Here is a 23423-nt window from a genome sequence, read left to right as displayed (position 1 = left end):
CGACACCGCCCGTGCAGGGAGCCCCACCCACCCGCGTGCACCAGCCCGTGTGATGCAGGAGACGGGCCTTGCGGTGTCCCCCGCGGGGTCTCAGCGTCATCTGTGAAGTTATGCTGCGTGGAGTTACAGCCCCATGGAGCCGAGTGTGCAACAGAGCCTGGTTCCCAGGGGTAGGCACTCCTGCTTGCCGTGGGCCTGTTGGCGGGAGCGGACCGTCTCCTCACTCCTTGAGAGAATCTTCTGTTTCATTCTTTACGCCTCACATCATCATGTTTTGCCCCCTCCGTACGCCGTGCAGTGTCATTTTCTTCTCCCCAGTGGGCGCAAGCACCCATCGGGATATAGTTACCGCAGGTGCAGGGCGATGACAGCGTGCCGTTAACGACAGGTGCTAGCCTAAATCCAGCAACTGAAGCGAGCCACAGCTGTACGCCCCCAGGTGTGCAGCAGCCACAGCAAGAGAAGCTCAGCCAGTGTCTCAGTCCATGAGTCTCCAGAGCAGGCCTGACTGCTAGAACGTTCTGCCGTGATGGTAATGGCCTGGGTCCGTGCTATTCAATATGACAGCCACTGGCTTAGGAAGCTTTGGCCAGAGGGGACTTCACTCACCACACTCTGGCCTGCCCCCCACGCCCAAATGGTTTTAGGCTGGTCTGGTATCACCACCTGGTGGTGACGTCCGGTTACCATCCTGAAGCAGCGTGAAAGGGCTCGGTCCAGACCCCTGGGCCCTTCAGGTGGTGCTGGGAGTGACAGAGAGGGGTCCCTGCCCGTGTGCAGTCCTGGCTGAGGGTTGGGATGCAGACAGGGGGACTTGGGTGACCTCTGGAGCACTGCCTGCCGTGAGAACCTCACGTGCTGACACTGTCCTCCGGTCACCACGGGCAGCGACCCTGTGATGTTCCGACCCAGTCTATTCTTATCCCTCCCTGTACAGGACAAAACCAGCCGAGTGAAATTTAGCAACTCACCTGAGGCCACACAGGTCGTTTCCAACTGTGCATAACCCAGGAATTAGCGTAACCGCGACTCCCGTGATTACAAATGACAGCAAACCCAGCTCCTAATGGCTTGCTTAATAAAGAGGCTCACGGAACTACAAAGCCCAGGCACCGAAGGAGCTGAAAACTTCTGTCCCCACAAAAACCTGCACCTGGATGTTTATCGCAGCTTTGCTCGCAACTGCCAAAACTTGGAAGCAACCAGGTAGGTGGATGGATAAACAGACTGTAGCCCGTCCAGACAACGGACTGTTATTCCTGGATGCCAAGGAATGAGCTAGCAAGCCAGGAAAAGACAGAAACCTCACGTGCATATTACAGAGCGAAAGAAGCCAGTCTGAAAAGGCTACTGACTGTAGGATTCCAACTCTGGGACATTCAGGAACAGGCAAGGCTCTGGAGACAGCCAAAGGAGCCATGATTGTCAGCGCTGATGGGGCACCGGGGACTTGGGGGGCAGTGAAACTCGTCTGCGTGACGTTCTAATGGTAGATGCATGTCATTACCCATCTTCCAAAACTCCTAAAACATGTGAGAGTGAGCCTTGTTTGGTGACCATCGTGTGTCACTATAGGTTCATCGAGTATAGCAAGTGTCCCACTCTGCTGAGGGTGTTGGTGATGGGCTCTGTCTGCGTGGGGGCGGGGGCAGGACATGGGAAAGCTCTGTACTTGCTGCTCTCTTTTGTGGTGAACCTCAACCTTCTCTAAAATTCAAGTCTATGAGGGGCCCCTGGGTGGTCAGTCGGTTAAATGTTCAGCTCTTGGTTTCCACTCAGGTCATCATCTCAGGGTCGTGGGATCAAGTTCCGTGTGGGGCTCTGCTCACCAGGGAGTCGTCTGCTTGAGATTCTTTCTCCCTCCCCTCTGCCATCTCTGTCTCTCTCTAAAATAAATCTTTTTCCTTTTAAATAAAGTCTTTAAAACGGAAGCATAACTGGACCCAGGGTCTAAATGTCCCCGTCCGTACCAGCTTTTTGACCATCTTTTGGCTGACTTCCTGTGTCAGCTCCATCTCCAGCAGACTTTCTTTCCTTTTCTTTCTTTCTTTCTTCCCTCCTTCCTTCCTTCCTTTTTAAAAAATTTTTAATTTACTTATTCATCAGAGAGATAGAGAGCCAGCACAAACAGGAGGAACGGCAGGCAGAGAGAGAAGCTGGCTCCTCCCTGAGCAGGGAGCCTAAAATGGGACTTGATCCCAGGACCCTGGGATCATGACTTGAGCTGAAGGCAGATGCTTAACTGACTGAGCCCCCCAGGCCCCTCTCGGCCCCCCTCCAGCAGACTTTCTTTGTATACCGACAGCTGGAAGCCCCTGGCTCACCTCCCCATAGCTCTAAATCCTAGAACAGAGAGATGCTCTTCACCTACAACTTCCGTATGTTTTTTATTTCTTAACCTCCTGCCTGCAACTCCCTGCCCTAAGCAGTCTGTGGGCATCTCCACCCACGTGGATAGAATGATCTGATGGGCAGGGCGAAGGCCCCGTACCCCCTTCTGCACTTGGGGAGCAGGGACAACCCTACCCACACTGTGTGGAAGCGGGGGAGGGGACTGGGATGAGAAGCCGTCGGGACCAGCTCACATATCCAGCCCGTGTGCCTGAGCCGTGGTTTGTGAGTGGGTACACTTTTGTGTAGAGCGATTTCACGGCTGGTACCAGCCTCCAGGCTGGAAACATTTGGCTCCAGGTGCTCAGGAACTGTTTGCTTACTGTGAATGAGCCCAAGCAGAGATTCTAGGGAGTTTCCTAGGTAGATCACAGCGGCGAGTTTTATTGTGCGAATCTGGACAGAGGCCTCAGAAGGAGAAGCCGTCCATGATGCTGTCCATTTGGAAGTTGCGCTTGTAATTAAAAAATGTGGCTTCATGACCATTTAACCCGTCGGTGACTAGCTTGCAGTTTCTGAAAGCGTTTTCAAAATGTGATCTTGGAAAGAAAGGAAAATGCAGGCTTGCCAAGATCCCTCCTGCCATCATTTTGACTTCACAAGGGCCCGGGTATGTTAACGATCTCCTGTGGCAGGGAGCTGGCCTGCCCTGTGGTGTAGGGACGTGTTGTCTCAAACGGCTGAGAAAATAATTAGAGGGACAATAAATACAAATGTAATTCAAATGAGGCTATTAAGAATTGAAGCTTGACGTTTCACTGTTGAGCATTATTAGTCATATGGGTAACAAGCCACGGCACTAAAAACAAAATGATGATAGATCAGCTAGTGTAAAATAAAACGTCTCATTCACCCTGCATGGAGTTCGCCGCCCCCCTTTCTCGCTAATCAGTCTGTTAAGCATGATAGCCATTCTTGGCCAGTGGCGTCTCATCAGGCTCAGGGTATGGTTATCGGCAAGTGTTACCAAAATGTGGGTGTGACTCCCTGGCACCTAAGTAGCGGAGATGAGGCCATCTGTACGCGGGTGACGCAAACCGCAGCTGGGCTGGTCCTGGGCAGGAGGGCTCTGAGGGCAGCATTCAGGGTCCCCTTGAGTTCAGACGGATTCTGGCTTCGGAGGCCTGACTCCCCTGAGGGGTAGGAGGTGCCCTCAGGAGGGTCCTTGTCCCTGTGGCAGCAAACACATGGTGGGCATGGGCTGCTTGACTCTGAGTCCCGTCTCCATGCTCTGGGAGCTTCCATTCTGACTGTATTGGGTCCACATGAGGCTTGGTGAGCACACTGGGTGTGTCTGCAGGGGCTCCACAGCGCAGCCCTTCCTCCTCTTCAGCCTCCTACTTGTCTCTTCCTACCTACACCCTTGTGTTAAGAGTGTGCGTGTGCGTGTGTGCGTGTGTGTGTAGATTGCTCAGACATGATGTGCTGTTGCTACCTCAGGGCCTTTGCTCTTGCTGTTCCCGTGTCTCAAGCCCCAAGATTTCAACTCAGATGTCATACCCTCAGAAAAGCTTCCCTGCGTGGAATTCTACTTCTTCTGAGTCATTATCTCCTCCTTCACATCTTTGTGTTTGCATGATCTCGGAGTCGGCCTCGTAGACCAGTGGCTGAGGTCCAGCCACTTTGAAGTGTCAGTGACTGTAAATAACACGGGTTTATTTCTCCCTCAGACCATGGGGTCCTCTCGGGCCAGCTGGGTGGCTCTGATCACCAGAGTTGGCCAAGGGACGAGGCTCAAGGAACAGGCGCCGAGTTGAATGCTGCTGGGCCTCGGAGGGTCTTTAATGCGATGCGTGTGAGTGAGACATGTCGCTGCTGTTCACAGAGTAGTTGGAGAGCTTCCATAGGGCTCACCAGCCACGGGGGCCAGGAAGTACACTGTGCCAGCAAGGCGGGGAACTGGAGGTGTCTGGGGAGGAGCACTCAGGATGGTCAGGCACCTGCCTATGAATTACCTCCTCCCACTCAAGGAGCAGGGACCACTCTTGCCTCGGTCACCACCCTTGACCGCCTGTCTGGGATGCCAGTCTGTCCGAGGCGTGTGCTCGCGTGGGACCAGCAGTGGCAACTGGGGGTCCTCGGAGTCATGTCTCATCATAGAGGTGCTGACCTGGAGTTTCTCGGACCACCCTAACTTCAGATGTTCTGCTCCTTTAACAAGGCAACACCTAAAAGACTACGTGATTGGATTATCTATATCTAGAGTGCCTGGTCTCTGCACTCTGGCCCCCTTCTTTGGTGCAAGTCAGTCAGCCTGCATCAAAGAGAGGACACATTTTTGCTCTGGGACTCAATAGAGTTTTTAAAGATACTAGCTCCCAGGGCACTGACCTTGACTCTTGCCAGCTGAAGTAGAAATTCACTCTTTGTTGAGATGCTGGCTCCATTTATATGCCAGTGTGCTCTCGACCCTCCCCCGTGGTGGCGAGTGGCCGGGAGAGGGGAGCGTGCTCCTGAGGGCAAAGGTCAGGCTCCCCCATGGCCACTGAATGGCCCACAGCCCCTCATTAGTGCAGAGAGGATGGCGCCGGGCCAGCTCAGCCAGGAGACGGGACGTCACCTTTCATTCTGGGGCTCATTAGTGGCCTTCGTCCTCCAGGTCTGGCCTGACACCAACTCCCATCCAGACTTTGTCACTACCTGGCATCTCTGTCATGTCGGAAAATACGCTACTGAGGCTGTCCCCGAAAACCCCCTCTCGAGCTCTGCCAGTGCGTTCCCGATCACTGAGTGGACTCAGTTCTCCCCTCTCTGGAACCCAGGAAAACAGTTCCCCAAGTAATGAGCGCAGAGGCCATTTCTCACTCCAAACCAGTTTGGTTTTCCGTGACAAGAGGGAAGCAAACCACTTTGATCACCATGTGTCATCGCGTGCTACATGCATTTCACTCCTAATTACTCAGTCGGAACAAATGAATTCTTTCTCATTGAGCTATTGCCGGTAGGGCTATGGGCACATTTCCACATAGAATATTTTGGGAGAGCTGGAATGGATCCAATCAGCAAAGGAGAGTCACAGACACATCATCTTTCTACCTGCCTGGTTAGACTGAATTACTTTAGAATAATTATCCTTGGCCGGTGGTTTGCACTGGGGCCATTTTGTCCCCAGGAGGTCATTGGGCGATGTGTAGACACACTGCTGGTTGTCACGCTGGGATGTGACTGGCATCTAGTGGGTAGAATCCCGAGGAGTGCTGAACATCCTACAGAGCCCAGGGCAGCACCCGCCTCGCGTCTTACCAAAAATAATTATCTGGCCTATCATATCAGTAGTGCCCAGGTTGAGAAACCCTGTCCTCTAAAAATGAGTTTGAGGCTTTTGTAATTAACACAATGAACCCAGGAGGAGATGTGACCGAATTATTGGATTTTCATTAATTGGAGACAGAGTATTTCATTTCTTCTGAAGGAGAGCTCATCACTTAGGACTATTTACACACTTTGGGTTTACAAGAGCCAGCAAATCCCTTCCATTGAATTTCTGCCCAGATGAGAAGTGCTGGAGAGACCCCAGGTTAATTGAACATTATAAGAATTCTGATTTGATTTTTTACTCAAATGGCGTTCAGAACGCCACTCCACTTGTGGGCTCATCCTAACTCTCTCCCTAAATCCTCAAGCTTCCTGGAACTGGAGGCACCATTGAGGTCTTTCTCTGTAGCCCCAGTGTCCTTGCACTCAGGGGATGTGCAGGACGCATCCTTTCTTTGAATTACAGTTTTTGAGTAGTTCCTTTGTGCTTGCTTTCCTGAATCTACATGCATATGTACGTGTGTGTGTACACGTGCACACATGTGTACATGCATGTATATACACACACACAGGCACACACATGCATCTTAGTCTGGTGTGTAATTTCTTTGTTCTAGTGACATTTAAATGATCACCGGTGGTTCCTGGGATTTCTGCTGTGCCAGGAGAAAGCTGACTACGTCTGCCCCTTTTGATCCCCCTGGGAATTGTCATTTTGATTCCCCTTCTCAGCATTGAGTCAGTTCTAACAAGGCCTGCCTTCGCAACATGAGAATTGAATCGCTTGCTTTGCTGGTGGACATTAAGTCACCCTTCTTTCTGCTATGATATTCTTCCCATATACTTACCTTAGGTGATTCCCCTACCTTTTGAGAGTAACAGATATTTATGGAGCATTAATTGCCTCACAGCATCGCAGGGGATTTAGCAACAAACTTGAGCTGGTCTTTGCTTTCAGGAGGTTGAACACATGGCCTCCGCAGGCCCCGAGACGTCAGTGCATCCAGACTTCATGCCCCGGAGAGGAAGTTGATTCCAGGTCCTACAGTCTTCCTTTGTGCTGGGGCTGGGTGCTTAGTAAATGCTCCAGGGAAAGGTCACTGCCCCAGCAGCCTGGATCCCCGTGCCCCAAGAGCCTGAACAGGGGAGTGTGGGGAGAAGCTGGTGGACACAGACCCAAGACGAGGACAGGGGTGTGGGCAGTGGTGGGCCCCCAGGCGGTGGCTGGAAATTTGAACTGACAGTAAGACCAAGGGATTTAACACAGGGAAGTGAGTTTCCTCGGATGCTCACTGCGGAGCCTTCACTCCTCATTCGTTCCTTCTTCATTCTTCATTCACTTACTTATTCTTGATATAGTTATGGAGTGCCCACTCTGGGTCAGCCACGAGTAGGGGAACAGCAGCCAACACGGTAGAGAAAATACCTGTCCCCATGAAACCTTCCACCCGGCACACGATAGACATAATAAGGGAGTAAAATATCTGGGATGTTAGATGGTAACCTCTCTGCAGCGGAAACAAAGCAGGCGTAGACCTGGGGTGGGGGAGTAGGTAGTACCAACCCAGGGAAGGCGATTTTAGGTGAAGCCATCAGGAAGATCTCACTTAGAAGGGGTCTTGTGAGTGAAGAGCTCCTTACCAGGTATGTGACATGCAGAATGTTCCACCCATTCTGTGGCCTGTACTAGTCGGCTTTTATAAGTATTTCCTGGGTAGAACTAACTGCGGGCTACTGATGGTGCCGTGTGAGCTGCTAAGGACAGATGGGACTTGCAGCCGCTCTGGCCAGTGACGCCGTAGCAGACATGTCATGCGTCACCCCCGGGTCAGGGCTTTCCTTGGCTACTGGAGAACCACCACAGTTCCTTCTCCCTTTGGGCCAGACTGAGTATTAGGGCTCTGCATGGTGGATACCCTTTGTGCAGAAACAGGATGAGAAGGACCATGCCCACTTACTCATTGTAGGTGCATTGCCTTATCTTTGCTGGCTTAAGAAACACAGCACTTCTGGCCTAAAGCAGGGGTGTGGGGGAACCGGGGGACAGCCATGGGAGACAGCGTCTTCACTGTATTACTGCTGTATGCCCTTGGAAATTTTAATTCAAAGTATCACTAAATTAAACAAACTCTAAGGCCGATTCCCCAGTTCCTGGCTTGGGCAAACCCAAAGCATCCACCCCAGGGACAAAGAGATTACAGACTGACACCCATTTGTTGCAAACTCTGTCAGGGTCTATCACATTCTTTCTTAAGTCAGTAAGCTCAGATTTCACATTCCACGTTAGTAGACTCAGAAATAGCTATGCTTCCAAGGGATATCTAAATTATTATGCATGATAAGAGCCTTCATTCAGGACATTAATGGGGAAATCGGAGAGACGGGCAACACCTACAGGCGGCATTTAGAGAATCCGTGTAAGATGATTTCTGCACCTCCCTTTCCTGGAAGGCTTTTGGGATGTTGCCAAAGACCAAGATGGAAAAAAAAAAAAAATATGCAACTGGGTCAACCGTCTTAACTGTACCCAGGCCTGTCACAGTGATTTCTGCAAAATCTAGGGAGCCCGGAAGTTAGCACGGGCTGTTAGTGTGAGAAATGGCTGTGGGTTTGGCAGCCAAGGAAACTGAAGCAGCCGCACATTTGCTCATTATCAAGAGTTATTGTTTTGGGCGCTAGAGAAGTGTGAGCTAAGCAAAAATAAGGTCACCCGAACCAAACCGCAAGGTAGATTGTGCTTTAATAGACTAAAGGAGAGGAAAAACAGAAAGAACTGAAAATAATTTTCCTGTGGTTGTGATGCAGGGGCAGGGGCTCGGGGTAGCTATTATGAGAGGAATGGAGTCGGGGGATTGCTTGGAGCATTTCTGATGAGGTGTGTCTTCGAGACTCACACAGCCAAGCACCATCCACAAAACAATGAGAACCACCATGACAGCATTCTATTTTTAAGTACCCTGTTTCCTGTTTACCCACAACCACACACTGCAGTGTGGCAAACAGCCAGGCACCTATCATTCTGTTTATCAAATCTTAATGTTTCCCCCAATATCCTGTAGTTTTTTTAACACCCCATGTTCAAAACTGTTGTGTTTAAGACATAACAGAAGCACTCAAAGCCTGAAGTACCAGTTCCCTAACTGCATCCCGGTCTGTCCCTCCCCAGGGAGAGCTCTTCTGCTGAATTTGGTCATCCTGGAATATAGTATAGATATTCTAAAACACAGTGCGCGCGCGTGTGTATATATGTATGTATGTGTTCTCTCTGTGTGTGCGAACATAGGCACTATGGATGTATACACACACGTGTATGTATACACACGAACACATGCATACGTGAACACGCGCATGCATATATACGTTCTAGAGATCAGTTAGCTTTTTCCAGAATTTTATACAGACGGGCATTATGAAATCTTACTTGCAAGCCTTTTTAAAAAATGTGTATATTTATTAGAGAGAGAGAGAGAAAAAAAGAGAGAGTGAGTGCACACAGGGAGGGAGAGGGGCCGAGGGAAAGGAGACTCTGAAACAGACTCTCCGTGGAGCACGGAGCCCAACACGGGGCTCGATCCAGGACCCTGAGATCATGAGCCAAAATCAAGAGTGGGACCCAGGGATCTCAGCTTCCTTTCACTCACTGTAGTGACCTCGGGGTTCATCCCTGGTGTCCTTTCTTGCGGATGATGCTCCCTATGGGGACATATCAAAACTTGTTTTTTAAATCACCTGTCCGTTGACATTGGAGCTGTTTCTAGTTTTTGGTTTTAAAAACAAAGCTGCTCAACATCCATGCACAAGCCTTTGTGAGCATGTCGAAGTTGTTTTGCTCTTAGGTAAAATAGCTACAAGAGGAAAGGCTGGTCGTATGCTGGGTATGTGCTTAACATTAGAAACATGCCTACCTGTTTTCCGAAAGTACTTTGCCTTCTATTATTTCGTCCCCAGTGTCTGAGAACAGCTCGCTGCTTCGTCTCTGCCAGCATTTGCTAGGGTCAGTTTGTCTGTTCACTTTAAATTTAGCCACTGTAATGGGTTTGCCACATTCTCTTATTTTGATACTAATTTGCATTTCTCTATTGTCTAATGATTTCAAGTATTCTTTCTGTCCTCACTAACGGTTCATGTTTCCTTTTCTGTAAAGTGTCTTTTCAGATTCTTTGTCCATTTTAATGTTGGGTTGTTTGTTTTGTTGTGAAATTACAAGACCTCTTTGTAGGGCATCTCCATCTGGTGTATGTGTTGTGAATATTCTAAGCGTGTGGTTAGCCCTCTTGTTTTCTTAATGGTGCTTTTCAAGATCCCAAGTTGTACATTTCAATGAAGTCTGATGCGTCATACTCTGTGATTCATACTTTTAGTGTTTTGTCTAAGAAACATTTACCATAGTCAAGATTGCTAAAAATTTGTCATATATTTACTTACAGAAATTTTGTAATTTTATAAGATTATATTTAGCGATATGGTACAGCCTGTGTTAGTTTTTATGTATGGTATGAGATAGGGATATCCAGATGACCCACTACCATTTGTTGAAAAAGTTTTTCTTTCCCCAATTGAATTATCTTGTCATGGTTGTCAAGCATCAAGACCGCACATACATAATTATGAAATGACTTTTTTATGAAATTATGAAATCTACTTCTAAATATCCCATGCTATTGATGATTGTGTCTACCTTCTGCAAACATGTCTGTTTTAAAACTTTAGAGTAAATCTGGAAATCAGATATGTTAAGTCCTACATCTTTGTTTTAAAAAAATACTTTAGTTATTCTAGGTTGTTTGAATTTCCACACAAACTGTTGGACCACCATGTCAATTTCTACCCAAGTCTGCTGCTGTTTTGATGTGAGCTACATTGAGCTCAGATGGAGACAGTGAGAATTAACGTTGTAATCATTCTGAGGTTTTCTATCTGTGAACATGGTATACCTTTTTACTTAGGTAAATTTTACTTCTCTCAGCTATGTTTTGTAGTGTCTAAACCTTGAATGTTTCTGTTAAATTTATCTTAGAGTATTTATATTTTATATTTTGGATCCACTGTAACTTTTTCAAGATTCCATTTTCCAATTGGCTGCTGTTTGTAAATCCAACTGCGTATTTTACTTTATTTTTTTATTTTTATTTTTTCCAACTGAGTATTTTAAATGTTTATATCCATAACCCAGCAAAAATCGTGCAAAAAAAGTTTTAGTAACTGTTTTGTAGATTCCCTGAGATTTTCTCACGTGTAAATAGAACAATTATCTTCTGACCTCCAGACCTATTTTTCTTATTTGATATTATGCTTTCTGTTCTATTCTGTTCTATTTTATTCTATTCCATTCCATTCCATTCCATTCCATTCCATTCCAATCCAATTTTATCTTTCTTAGAGCTCTGCGATTTCCAGAAAAATTTTGAACAAAGGTAGGAAGAGTTTATGTCCTTGCCTTATTTCAGATTTGAGGGGAAAACAATGATGAAGTCTTTGATCGTTGCCTGGGAGGTTTACCGGGGTTTCACATAACTGTCTTTTACCATTTGGGGGGTCCCACCTTGCCCCTGTTTTCTTCGAGCTTTTATAATGGATGGCACCTGGAGTAGGGGCACTCCCAGGACATGGAGAAAAAGGCTACCGTGGGATCAGGCCGCCTTGTCAACCTCCCCACTGTCTCCTGAACTCTCTCTGGCTCGGGAAAATTTTCACTCTTGGATGATAAAATGAGTCATTCTAAGCGATGATTGATGATAAGGTCCTGCTTTCTCTCCAAGCAGGGAGGAGAGTTCACAGATTGAGGCAGTAAATTAGGTCAGGTAATAAGCTGCCCAGGCTGTAGAAGACCTAATGGGACAGAGCACAGTCTAATCTCAGAGGGGTCATGCCTGCACACTATGATGGCCGTATCCCAGATTCCCTGTGAATCTCACTTGTGAGCTTCTTCGGATTAGCTCTACATAGCTGGCATCATTTCTTCTGGGTGGATCTGCACACAGTATAAGAAGGCTTTCCTTGTTGCCCAAATCAAGCTGGCTTTGACTTTTCTTCATTCCTTCCTCCCTCCCTCCCTATCATCCTTCTTCTCTTCCTCCCCCCCTCCCTCTCTTTCTTTTCTTTCTTTCCCTGCCAAGTTTTAAGGAAACAGGGTTCCAGAGCACTGCTCCCCAAGAGTGGCTGCACCAGGCTATGTCTCTATGTGCTGGCAAAACCCTGCTTGGAGTCGTGGCATGTCTACGCTAAAAGGAAACTGCTACTGACTCAGAAGACAGAGGATCTCCAGGGGGAATGTACCAGTGTGAACTTCCAAACTGTGTGGGGGCAAGAAAACTCACCCAGGGAGGACCCCTGCCTGCTATGACTGCTGACTTCTGTGGGGATTGTTTCAGCTCCTGAGGGCATGGCCATCCTCCTGTGTTTGTGAATCATGGGGCTCAGCACAGGGCTTTGGACATCATCTGTCCAACAGTCTTAAAATATAGTTTCCGAGAAGCAGGTGTGTCCCGTAGATGACAGAACGTGTTGGGGTGTGAGGGGAAATTAGGGAAGAGCAGAGACGGACAGACCAGAGAACATGTGCTTATTTAAATAAAAGAGGCACAGGGACCCAGTCCAGCTGATTACCTCCGCGAGGGAAGGGGAGTCGAGGAAGGCCAGAACCTCCAGAACACAAACCCTGGCTATTTCAAACACAAAAACTGGCTATTTTTAAAATTAACTTATAATATATTATTTGCTTCAGGGGTACAGTTCTGGGAATCATCCGTCTTACACAATTCATAGCACTCACCATAGCACATACTCTCCCCAGTGTCTGCCACCCAGCCACCCTCACTTTGTTTCCAAGATTAAGAGTCCCTTATGGTTTGTCTCCTTCCCTGGTCCCATTTTGTTTCATTTTTCCCCTCCCTTCCCCGCCATGAACCTCTGCCCCACCTATCAAATCCCTCATATAAGAGAGATCATATAATAATTGTATTTCTCTGATTGACTTATTTCCCTTAGGATGATACCCTCTAGTTCCATCTACATCATTGCAAATGGCAAGATTTTGTGTTTTTTGATGGCTGCATAGTATTCTGTTGTATATATATACCACTTCCTCTATATCCATTCATCTGTTGATGGACATCTAGGTTCTTTCCATACTTTGGCTATTGTGGACATTGCTGCTATAAACATTGGGGTGCACATGCCCTTTCGGATCACTACATTTGTACCTTTAGGGTAAATACCTGGTTGTGCGATTGCTGGGTCATAGGGTAGCTCAATTTTCAACTTTCTGAGGAACCGCCATACTGTTTTCCAGAGTGGTTGCATCAGCTTGCATTCCCACCAACAGTGTAGGAAGGTTCCCCTTTCTCCACATCCTTGCCAACATCTGTCATTTCCTGACTTGTTAATTTTAGCCATTCTGGCCAGGGTAAGGTGGTATCTTACTGTGCTTTTGATTTGTATTTCCCTGATGCTGAGGGATGTTGAACACTTTTTCATGTGTCTGTTGGCCATTTGGGTGTCTTCCTTGCAGGAATGTCTGTTCATGTTTTCTGCCCATTTCTTGATTGGATTATTTGTTCTCTGGGTGTTGAGTTTGATAAGTTCTTTATACTAGCCCTTTATCTGATATGTCATTTGCAAATATCTTCTCCCATTCTGTTGGTTGACTGTTTCTTTTCCTGTGCAAAAGCTTTTGATCTTGATGAAGTCCCAATAGTTCATTTTTGCCCTTGCCTTTGGTGATGTTTCTAGGAAGAAGTTGCTGCAGCTGAGCTCAAAGATGTTGCTGCCTGTGTTCTCCTCAAGGATTTTGATGGATTCCTGTCTCACATTGAGGTCCTTCATCCATTTTGAGTCTATTTTTGGTGTGTTGTGTAAGGAAATGGTCCAGTTTCATTTTTCTGCATGTGGCTGTCCAATTTCCCTAGCACCATTTGTTGAAGAGACTGTATTTTTTCCATTGGACATTCTTTCCTGCTTTGTCAAAGATTAGTTGACCATAGTGTTGGAGGTCCATTTCTGGGCTCTCTATTCTGTTCTGTTCATCTGTGTGTCTGTCTTGATGATTACAGTTTTGTAATAGAGCTTGAAGTGTGGAATTGGATTTCTTTTTCAACATTCCTCTGGCTACTCAGGGTCTTTTTTGGTTCCATATAAATTTTAAAATTATTTGTTCCATTTCTTTGAGAAAAAAATTGATGGTATTTTGATAAGGATTGTATTACCTATGTAGATTGCTTTAAGTAACATAGACATCTTCACAATATTTGTTCTTCCAATCCATGAGCATGGAACATTTTTCATTTCTTTGTGTCTTTCTCAGTGTCTTTCTGAGAACTTTATAGTTTTTTTAGTACAGATTCTTTGCCTCTTTGGTTAGGTTTATTCCTAGGTATCTTATGGTTTTGGGTGCAACTGTAAATGGGATAAACTCCTTAATTTCTTTTTCTTCCATATTGCTGTTGGTGTATAGAAATGCAACTTATTTCTGTGCATTGATTTTATATCCTGACACTTTATTGAATTCCTATATGATTTCTAGCAGTTTCAGAGTGGAGTCTTTTGGGTTTTCCACATAAAGTATCATATCATCTGCAAAGAGTGAGAGTTTGACTTCTTCTTTGCCAATTCAGATGCTTTTTTTTTTTTTTCTTTTTGTTGTCTGATTGCTGAGGCTAGGACCTCTAGTACTATGTTGAATAGCAGTGGTGATAGTGGACAGCCCTGCTATGTTCCTGACCTTAGGGGGAAAGCTCTCAGTTGTTCTCCATTGAGAATGATGTTTGCTGTGGGTTTTTCATAGATGGCTTTGATAATATTGAGGTATGTACCCTCTATCCCTACACTGTGAAGAGTTTTGATCAAGAAAGGATGCTGTACTTTGTCAAATGCTTTTTCAGCATCTATTGAGAGTATCATATGGTTCTTGTTCTTTCTTTTATTAATGTGTTGTATCACATTGATTGATTTGTGGTTGTTGAACCATCCTTGCAGCTCAGGAATAAATCCCACTTGGTCGTGGTGAATCATCCTTTTAATGTACCCTTGGATCCTACTGGGTAGTATTTTGGTGAGAATTTTTGCATCTGTGTTCATCAAGGATATTGATCTGTAATTATCCTTTTTGATCGGGTCTTTGCCTGGCTTTGGGATCAAGTTCATGTTGGCCTCATAAAATGAATTTGGAAGTTTCCCTTCCATTTTTATTTTTTGGAACAGTTTCAGGAGAATAGGTATTAATTCTTCTTTAAATGTTTGGTAGATTTTCCCTGAGAAGCTGTCTCGCCCTTGGCTCTTGTTTGTTGGGAGATTTTTGATGACTGCTTCAATCTCCTTACTGGTTGTGTGCCTGTTCAGGATTTGTATTTCTTCCTGGTTCAGTTTAGGTAGATTATATGTCTCTAGGAATGCATCCATTTCTTCCAGATTATCAAATTTACTGGTGTATAGTTACTCATAATATGTTCCTATAATTCTTTGTATTTCTTTGGTGTTGGTTGTGATCTCTCCTCTTTCTTTCATGATTTTATTAATTTGGGTCCTTTCTCTTTTCTTTTTGATAAGTCTGGCCAGGGTTTATCAATCTTATTAATTCTTTCAAAGAACCAGCACTTAGTATGGTTGACTTGTTCTAGTGTTCTTTCAGTTTTTATTTCATCAATTTCTGCTCTGATTTTTATGATTTCTCTTCTCCTGCTAGGATTAGGTTTTCTTTGTTGTTCTTTCTCCAGCTCCTTTAGGTGTAGGGTTAAGGTGTGTATTGAGACCTTTCTTGTTTCTTCAGAAAGGCTTGTATTGCTATATACTTTCCTCTCAGGACCACCTTTGCTGTGTCTCCAAGATTTTGAACAGTTGTGTTTTCATTTCATTTGCTTCCATGAATTTTTTGAATTCCTCTTTAATATCCTTGTTGACCCATTCATTCATTCTTTAGTAGGATGCTTTCTAGCCTCCATGTATTTGAGTTCTTTCCAACTTTCCTCTTGTGGTTGAGTTCTAGTTTCAAAGAATTGTGGTCTGACCTTAGGGGGAAATGATGCAGGGAATGATCCCATTTATTTGGTACTGGCTGAGACCTGATTTGTGACCCAGGATGTGATCTATTCTGGAGAATGTTCCATGTGCACTAGAGGCGAATGTGTATTCTGTTGCTTTGGGATAGAATGTTCTGAATATATCTCTGATGTCCATTTGGTCCACTGTGTGATTTAAAGCTTTATTTCCTTGTTGATCTTTTGCTTAGATGATCTGTCCATTTCAGTGAGGGGGGAATTAAAGTCTCCTACCATTATTGTATTATTGTTGATGTGTTTCTTTGATATTGTTATTAATTGGTTTATATAATTGGCTACTCCCATGTTAGGGGTGTAGATATTTAAAGTTGTTAGATCATCTTGTTGGACAGACCCTTTAAGTGCAAAATAGTGTCCTTCCTCATCTCTTATTATAGTCTTTGGCTTAAAATCTAATTTATCTGATATAAGGATTGCTACCCCAGCTTTCTTTTGGTATCACTTATCTCTCAAATTCTCCCCTCATGAGCCAGTAGTTGTTTATCTTTCTTTTTCTAAGCTTCTTTAATCTCCATCATTTGGTCTTCTATATCACTAATTCTCTCTTCTGCCCCATTAATCCTGCCTCATTTATCCAGTAAGAGTCTCCATTTTTTATTGCACCTCATTAACAGTTTTTTTTTTTTAATTTCAACTTGGATTTTAGTTCTTTTATTCTCCATAAAGGGATTCTGTAGTGTTTTCTATGCTTTTTTGGAGCCCAGCTAGCATCTTGATAATTGTCATTCTGAACTCTAGTTCTCACATCTTACTAATATCCATATTGATTAAGTCTCTAGCCACCAGTACTGCCTCTTGTTCTTTTTTTTTTTTTTTGAGGTGAGTTTTCCACCTTATCATTTTATCCAGATTAGAATAGATGAATGACAGAACAAAATAGTAAAAAGGTAGCAACAGCCCCAGAAAAATATAGTCTAACTAACCAAATTGGAAGAGACCTGAAACCAGGGGGAGAAGAAAGGAGGGGAAAAAATATATATATGTATACATATATACATATATATATACACATATGTGTGTAGATATATATATATAGATAGATAGATAGATAGATAGATGTTAGATCAGACTGGTGAATTGAACAGAGCCACTCAAAATTTTAAAGAAAGAAAAACTTATATATATATATATATATATATATATATATACACAAAATAAGGGTAAACACAGTGAAGGGATGGAATATGACTGTAAAGATGAAAATATAAAAAATATTTTAAAAAAGGAATTGCTAAGATGAGAAGTTGGTTGAAAAAAGAAAAAAAAGAGGAAAGAATGTGATCAAGCTGGAGACTAGAACAAGCCATGTGCTAGATTTAGGGTATATTTTGATCTGTTAGAAGAAACTGTATCCCAAAATTTTAAAGAAAGAAAAACCTATATGTATGCAAAAATAAGGTTAAATACAATGGAGGGATAGACTATGGCTATAACAATGAAAATTTAAAAAGATTTTTTTTAAAAGGTATTGATAAGATAAAACAGTTAAAAAAGGTTAAAATAGGAAAGAGGAAAACTAATAAAAAAGAATAAGAAAAAAATTTTAAATTTAACTTTGAAAGACTAAAGGATCATGGGGAAAAAGACCATGAATTCTATGTGCTGTATTCCCCTAGCACTGGAGTTCCACAGTTCTCATTGATCAGTCATTGACTAAAGCCATTGGTCTTGGCTGGATGTTCTTGCTGATCTTCTGGGGGAAGAACCTACTGCAGTGATTCTCAAATGTCTTTTCCCAAGGCAGAACTGGACAGCCCTTGCCAGGGTCCGGGCTAAGTCATCTGCTCAGGTTTGCTCTCAGGAACTTTTGTTCCCTGAACGCTTTCCATATTGCTTTGTAGGACGGCAGTGAAAATGGGGGCCTCCCAATCTCTGACCATGTAGGATCCGAGAGCTCCGGGGCCTGCTCCTCAGTGTGTCCTCAGAGAAAAGCAGTCTGTCCCTCCCATCTCTCTGGTCTCTGACTGCACTCCATGTTCACCCAGCCTGTGATGGAGCGTTTCTATCTCTGGCGCATGGCCCTGTTTGGAGCCTCCAAACCCAGCAGTCCCGTGCCACTCTTCCTGAAGAAGGAAGGTTAGTCTCCCTGGATCTGCCACTTGTGGGGTCCCTGCTGGAAAAGCAGTGTCCCGACTGTGTCTTGGATCACAGTTGAAGGTAACCTCAAGCTGAGAGCCCTCCTTCGGCTCCGTGTCTGCAGTCGGCTTACCCACTCTGATACCTGGGGGCTCTGCCACTCAGTCACCCTTTGTCTTTCTGTGACCCCAGGGACCTGAAACCATACTGTCCTCGAGAGGGCTGCACCCCTGCTTAGCCTCTGGAGTGATATCCCTCCGTGGAGCCAACTTCTAAAGTTCTGATTTTGTGCTCTGCTGCTCCGCCGTTTGCTGGGAGCTGGCCCCTCCCCCCACTGTCTCTCTTCCCGTAAGTCGCCTTGGATTCACTTCTCTGCATGTCCCGCCTTCCAGAAAGTGGTCAATTCTCTGTTCCTAGAACTGCTGGTCTTCTTCTCTTCGATCTCCTGTTGAGTTTGTAGTTGTTTGGGATGGTTTGATAACTAACTAGCTGAACTGCTGGGACCTATGATATTTAGGTTTCCTTCTCCTCTGCCATCTTGCTCCTCTCACAACTGACTATATATATATTTTTTAATTTACTTATTTTAAATATTGATTGAAAGAAACAGTACCCACATTGGCAAGCTATGGAAGGTCAGCAAAGAGCATGGACAGTACCTGATGGGTTTTCCTCCGCACAGTTGGCAGAGTGCCCAGTGCAAGGGAGGGACTTCAAGGGACTGTGTCCACCTATCCCACCTGTTCACCTGGTGCTGCGTCCCACGGCCCAGCCATAAACCACCCTCCCTGACCCACTTGTCCATATGGGGTCTGAGCGGCCCCACCATGGGCTGGAAGGTGGGCAGGGAAGAGTCTCTGAATCTGAGGTGGTGTGACAAGGCCCTGGGGTGTCAGGGGAGCCAGTGCTGGAGGAGACTTGCAGGGAAATCAGGAGAGGAACCAAGGATCCCGAGACGGCTCGGCAGTTTCGGGAGAATTGTCTTCCCCGACAGTGGGCCAGGGTGATTGCTCCCACCGTGAAGCCCTGTGGTTGCTCATTCTGATCCATGTCTGTCCTTAGGCAGTCGTCCTCAGCCTGGGAGATCCTGCTGCCGGGAGACAGAGACATCTGCCCCTTCACAGCAGGGAAGCATCTGGACCCACGTGTCTGTGAGACCGAGGTTGAGACATTCTGCTTCAGGGACGCTGAGGCCCCGAGATATTGTAGCCACCCTGATCAATGTGCCTACAGTGGCCCCGTGAGTGTTGATTTCGGTTTTTAACCAACCCGAGTCTCCTGCTTTGGGGGAAAGGCCCCGATCACTTTTTAGTCTTCCCTACAGGTGACTCTGAAGGTGATCAAAAGCCACATTTCTGGGTGGCAGGCACTCAGCAAGACAATCCCCATGCATGACCACTGACCGTCACCTGTGAGGAAGACAGCATGCTGGGCTTTTTCATGGAAAATCTGTAACTCCAGGTAAGTAATAAGAGACGAGCGTTTATGGAGAGATTAGCAGGGCCAGTGATGCCTCTGCTGCTTCCTGTCCTGTTGGTGGAGGAAGGAGAGATGAAACAGAGAGAGAAGACACCCTTGCCTCCACGGACAGGACAGGCCACACGGGTCAGTGCCTTTCTGGGAAGCTCCAGCAGGAAGGCGGGAGAGGGTGGGAGATGACACCTCGCTGACGGTCAGGACGCTCTGAACCATCTCACCATGTTTCATTAAATACGATTTCTGTCTGTAGCACCTGGATGTATACAAATCCAAACAGAGACATTTGTCAGGAAAGCGACAGCTTTTACTTAACACGTAGCAGGTGCCACGCCAGCGCAAGCTGCTGGGGCTTGGTCATCCTGTGACGGGCTGTTCTGGACGCTTGCTCCTGGCAGAGGGTGGGAGGTTAGGAGCAGGTCCCCCTGCCAGGGTCTGCTGCAGACGCCACAGTGTCATCTGGTCCTGTCGCCACTTTGGCTGTCATCTGTCTCTGAGCAGGAGGGCTTGACAAGTTGGTACAGCTGGAGGAGAAGTGGAAGAAGTGGGAAGCACTGCAGTTCAGAGACTTGTACCCAGATCCAGGAAAATCTACACTCGGATCTCTGCTTTGTCCCCTGTGGGCTGTGAGCACCAGGCAGATTCCCTGAGCCTCAGTCTTCCCAGCTGGTTATGGGGATGGTGCAGCTCGGCTCAGAGGGCTCAGCAGAATGCCTGATGCTCAGCGCAGAAGGTCAGTTGTGGAGGAACTGTGTTGTGGACCTCGCAGCGCTGAGTTTCGTGCCCGCCTCAGTCTTTGTGCTGTGCATTTCGGGTTCTCGGCAGAGGTGGCCTGCGGGCATGCTGGGTTTGACCATCCAACATATTACATCTTGCGCATTCATTTTCAAGACTGGAGGTTAGGAATCTTACCCAATGTTGAGATTTTTGACTTGAGATTTGGAGATCTGGCGACTCTGAGCCAATGGGCTTGTAGCAGGTGGAGGCACAAGATAGTCACCTGAGTACGTGGCCATCGTGTGGTGTGCGCTCTTGGAAGGATGGATTTCTCTCCAAATTGCCTCAAGTGTGCAGACGTCTTGATAAGCAACACCTGACTTCCCGCGAGTGACATCAATTTCAGCCCTTGTTCTGGAACTGAAAAGGCCAATGCTTCCATTTAGCTCAGAGCTTTCTAATTCTGTCCTTTGTTTGAATTCCTTCTGGACAATTCTGTTTGGTGTTCGGCGGTGATGTTCATCACAAGGGCAGAGCTGAAGAGGAAGCTTTTGACCTCAGGCAAAGCGGTACAGGCGGCCAGGTGACAATGACCGTCTGCGTTATTACAGGGGTCCCTCCTTCCCAAGTGCTCTGTTACACACCCTCTGATGTGATTCTCACCTGTGAGGTGCCTAGGGGAAGAAATGGCGACACTTCTTCCCAGCACCTGACGAAGCTGATAGCTGGATCCTCATTCAGACATTTTAGGACTGTGCTGTTCCTCTCAGCTTTTTAGAAGGTGTCCTGGGGTCCAGCAAAGCTGGACGACTCCTGAAGGGACGAGCCATATCTACCTCCTCTTGCTGCTATAACCAATTAACTACAGGCAGTGGCTTAAAGCAAATTTATTATCTTACAGCTCAGTGTATCCGAAGTCTTACATGGGCCCCCTGGGGCTCTAGTGAAGGTGTGGGCAAGGCTGTGTTCCCCCTGGGGTCTGTAGGGCAGACCTTTCCCAGTGTCCAGAGGCTGCCCGCATCCCTTGGCCGGGGGCGCCTTCCATCTTTGAACTGGCCGGACTGGTCAAGGCCTTCTCAAGCTACTTATGACGCTGACATTCCTGTTCCCCTCTTTCACTTATAAGGACCCTCATGATTACATTGGGCGACATAGTCACAGGTTCTGAGGACTCGGATGCGGGCATCCTGGGGAACATTATTGTGTTTATTGCATGCACTTAAACAGGTTCGTTACTGATGAACTACTCAGAGCCTTTAATAGACAAAAGGCGTGTGCTAATCCACAAAGGGAGGAGTGGTTAGTGTCCCCACGGTCATGGGCCTCACGCACTGTCCCACTTACAGTGCCGTCTTGTGTTCCATCATGCTCGGAGCGCAGCCCACTTTCCCTAGTCCGCACAGCCCATTGGGAGTGGTCCCCTGCCTCCCACTTCAGTGTTACATTGAGACAACCTCCTTGTCCCCTGCTGAGGGCTTTCTGCTCTTCTGTGGTGAGCACCCGGCTTGACTCACTTCGGCTGTTGCACTAGGGTTCCCGGGAGAGCCTGCTCCCTAAGGCGTTTTCCTAGTAAGCCCATGTCTCATTCAGGTCTCAGCTCAGCTGTCATCTTCCCAGAGAGGCTACAGTGGTTCCTTCTCGAGTGCCCTTCCCCCTGTGACAGGTTGGAAGAGGAAGGAACTCAAGGGGCCATAGAGCCAACGCTCTGAGCCAACTCATATCAGCCCATCGAGTAGCGCCGAGTTACAACTCGGTCAGTCTGAACCCCTGCCAAGGGAGGGAAGTCTTTAGTGGACAGTCATGATGCTCTGTGTCTGTGCTTTCACCTCACAATGCCTTTGGGATCAATGTGAAGCTGTCTTTAATGATTTCATATGTGTTTGCTTATTTGTTCTTCAAGTGGGGGGATGAGTGCCTTCTCTAGACCCAAGTCAGCCAATGAGTATGTTTAGATCGATTTGTATTCCCCAGGACCGGTCTCACGGGCCAGAGATCGACCAGGAAAGCTTGTGGTCCAGGGACTGTGGGGATGCCTGATGAGAACTTTGTGTGGCTGCTTTGCAGCATTTTCCTTTCAAAATGGGTCTCACCCACGCTGTGTGCTGTGTGTTGGGGGCTTACCTGAGGCCGTCCCCTGGAATCCCCTTATTAATGACAAAACACAAGTAGGTGTGGAATTTTGCCTTATAAGTTCTGTGTGGGGTGCGACACTGTCCTAGTCTGGGCTTACCTCTCCCCAGCACCAGTACCCTTTCTGGGGAGATGTTTATAAGACAGATCTCTGTATGGGCGTGCTCCTGTCTATGCCAGGACGAGGGGGAGGACGCCGAGTCTCTAGAAACGCCTGTCAGTGCAGAGTGGACAGCAGCCCCTAACCTCGCTCAGTGGGCTCTCCCACTAACTCCCCAACCCTGGCTCCTCCCCTGAGCCCAACTTCTTTCGTCTTTAGCCTGAGATGGTGTTTAAAGGGATGGCTTGGGCCATTTTGGGGAGTGCTGTTTTCCTGGGTCTCTCCCAGTACAGGAGGTAGCATGTTCTTAAACCTGTTTGTTTTTCTCCTGTTAACCTGTTAGTGCCCAGGGATCTCAGCCGAGAACGTGGAAGGGCAGAGGGGAAGTTGTTTTCCCTCCCCTACGTAGTCCTTAGTGCTGTTCACAGATCTTTCCAGGTTTAGGGCACAGGGGTCCTATGACGTAGGGCAGTGCAACTGAAGGTTGATGTGTGACCAGAAATCAACCATGTGGCTTGTGGGCTGGATGCGTTATTGCCATCACGAGAAAGCCCCGAGAGATCCTTGCATGGGCATGTCACTGTCCCATGGAGGGGCTTCTGTCAGCCTGCGGCCCGGCACATGGACCCAGTGTGTCTGCGTGTCCGTGTAAGACAGCCTTTAGCTAACCTGCGATGGACACATACGTGAGGGGGAAATCAGCCTTTGCTGTTTGAAGCCCTGCTATGCAAGGGATTTTTATTTTTTTAATTAATTATTTTATTTTATTTTTTTTACAGCAGGGTGTCTCCTCTGCCCTGTTGGATTCACCGTCTCGTAGGGGTGTCTCCAGCACAAATCAGTCAGAAGCATGGAGGGCCAGAGGGGGGCCTCCCATGTGGGAGTGACTGGAAAACACAGCCCCTTGACTGTGCGTGGCGGGTCTGCTGGAGCTCGGTGCTCTGACTGGCCAGCCTGTCACAGCTGGAGGGGACGCAGTGAGAGTGGGTGACCTCTTCACAAGAGGCAGCGAGCCCAGTCCACACTAGATGCTGGAGATGTTGTTGGCACCGTGATCTGCTGCGGAGAGCCCTGGACGGGGGGGCAGGAGGCCAAGCCCACGGCCAGGGAGACCCCTTGAGATCTCTCTGTAGGTCACTCTGCGGATCTTGAGATCTCTCTGTGGATCTTGAGATCTGTTTGGTCGTCCAGAGCTGTGGCAGGAGGGGCTGGAGGGGGTGGGGTCT

The 23423-nt window shown here is 46.9% G+C and overlaps 1 long non-coding RNA gene across 1 annotated transcript in view; it reads left to right on the top strand.

Annotated features, from left to right (window-relative positions):
• Nucleotides 1-23423, top strand: part of LOC101678958 — a 52917-nt gene that overhangs the window by 5560 nt on the left and 23934 nt on the right. Inside the window, exons 2-3 of the long non-coding RNA XR_199459.3 lie at nt 18837-19014; nt 19099-19235. This is a non-coding gene — a long non-coding RNA (uncharacterized LOC101678958). The remainder of the gene's footprint in view (nt 1-18836; nt 19015-19098; nt 19236-23423) is intronic.

The sequence above is a fragment of the Mustela putorius genome, unplaced genomic scaffold, assembly GCF_011764305.1.
Source record: "Mustela putorius furo isolate JIRA1106 unplaced genomic scaffold, ASM1176430v1.1 tig00537248_pilon_pilon_pilon, whole genome shotgun sequence".
In the NCBI taxonomy this organism is placed as follows: domain Eukaryota; kingdom Metazoa; phylum Chordata; class Mammalia; order Carnivora; family Mustelidae; genus Mustela; species Mustela putorius.
The sequence above is the reverse complement of the archived record's forward strand: the minus strand, read 5'-3'. Positions and strand labels throughout refer to the sequence as shown.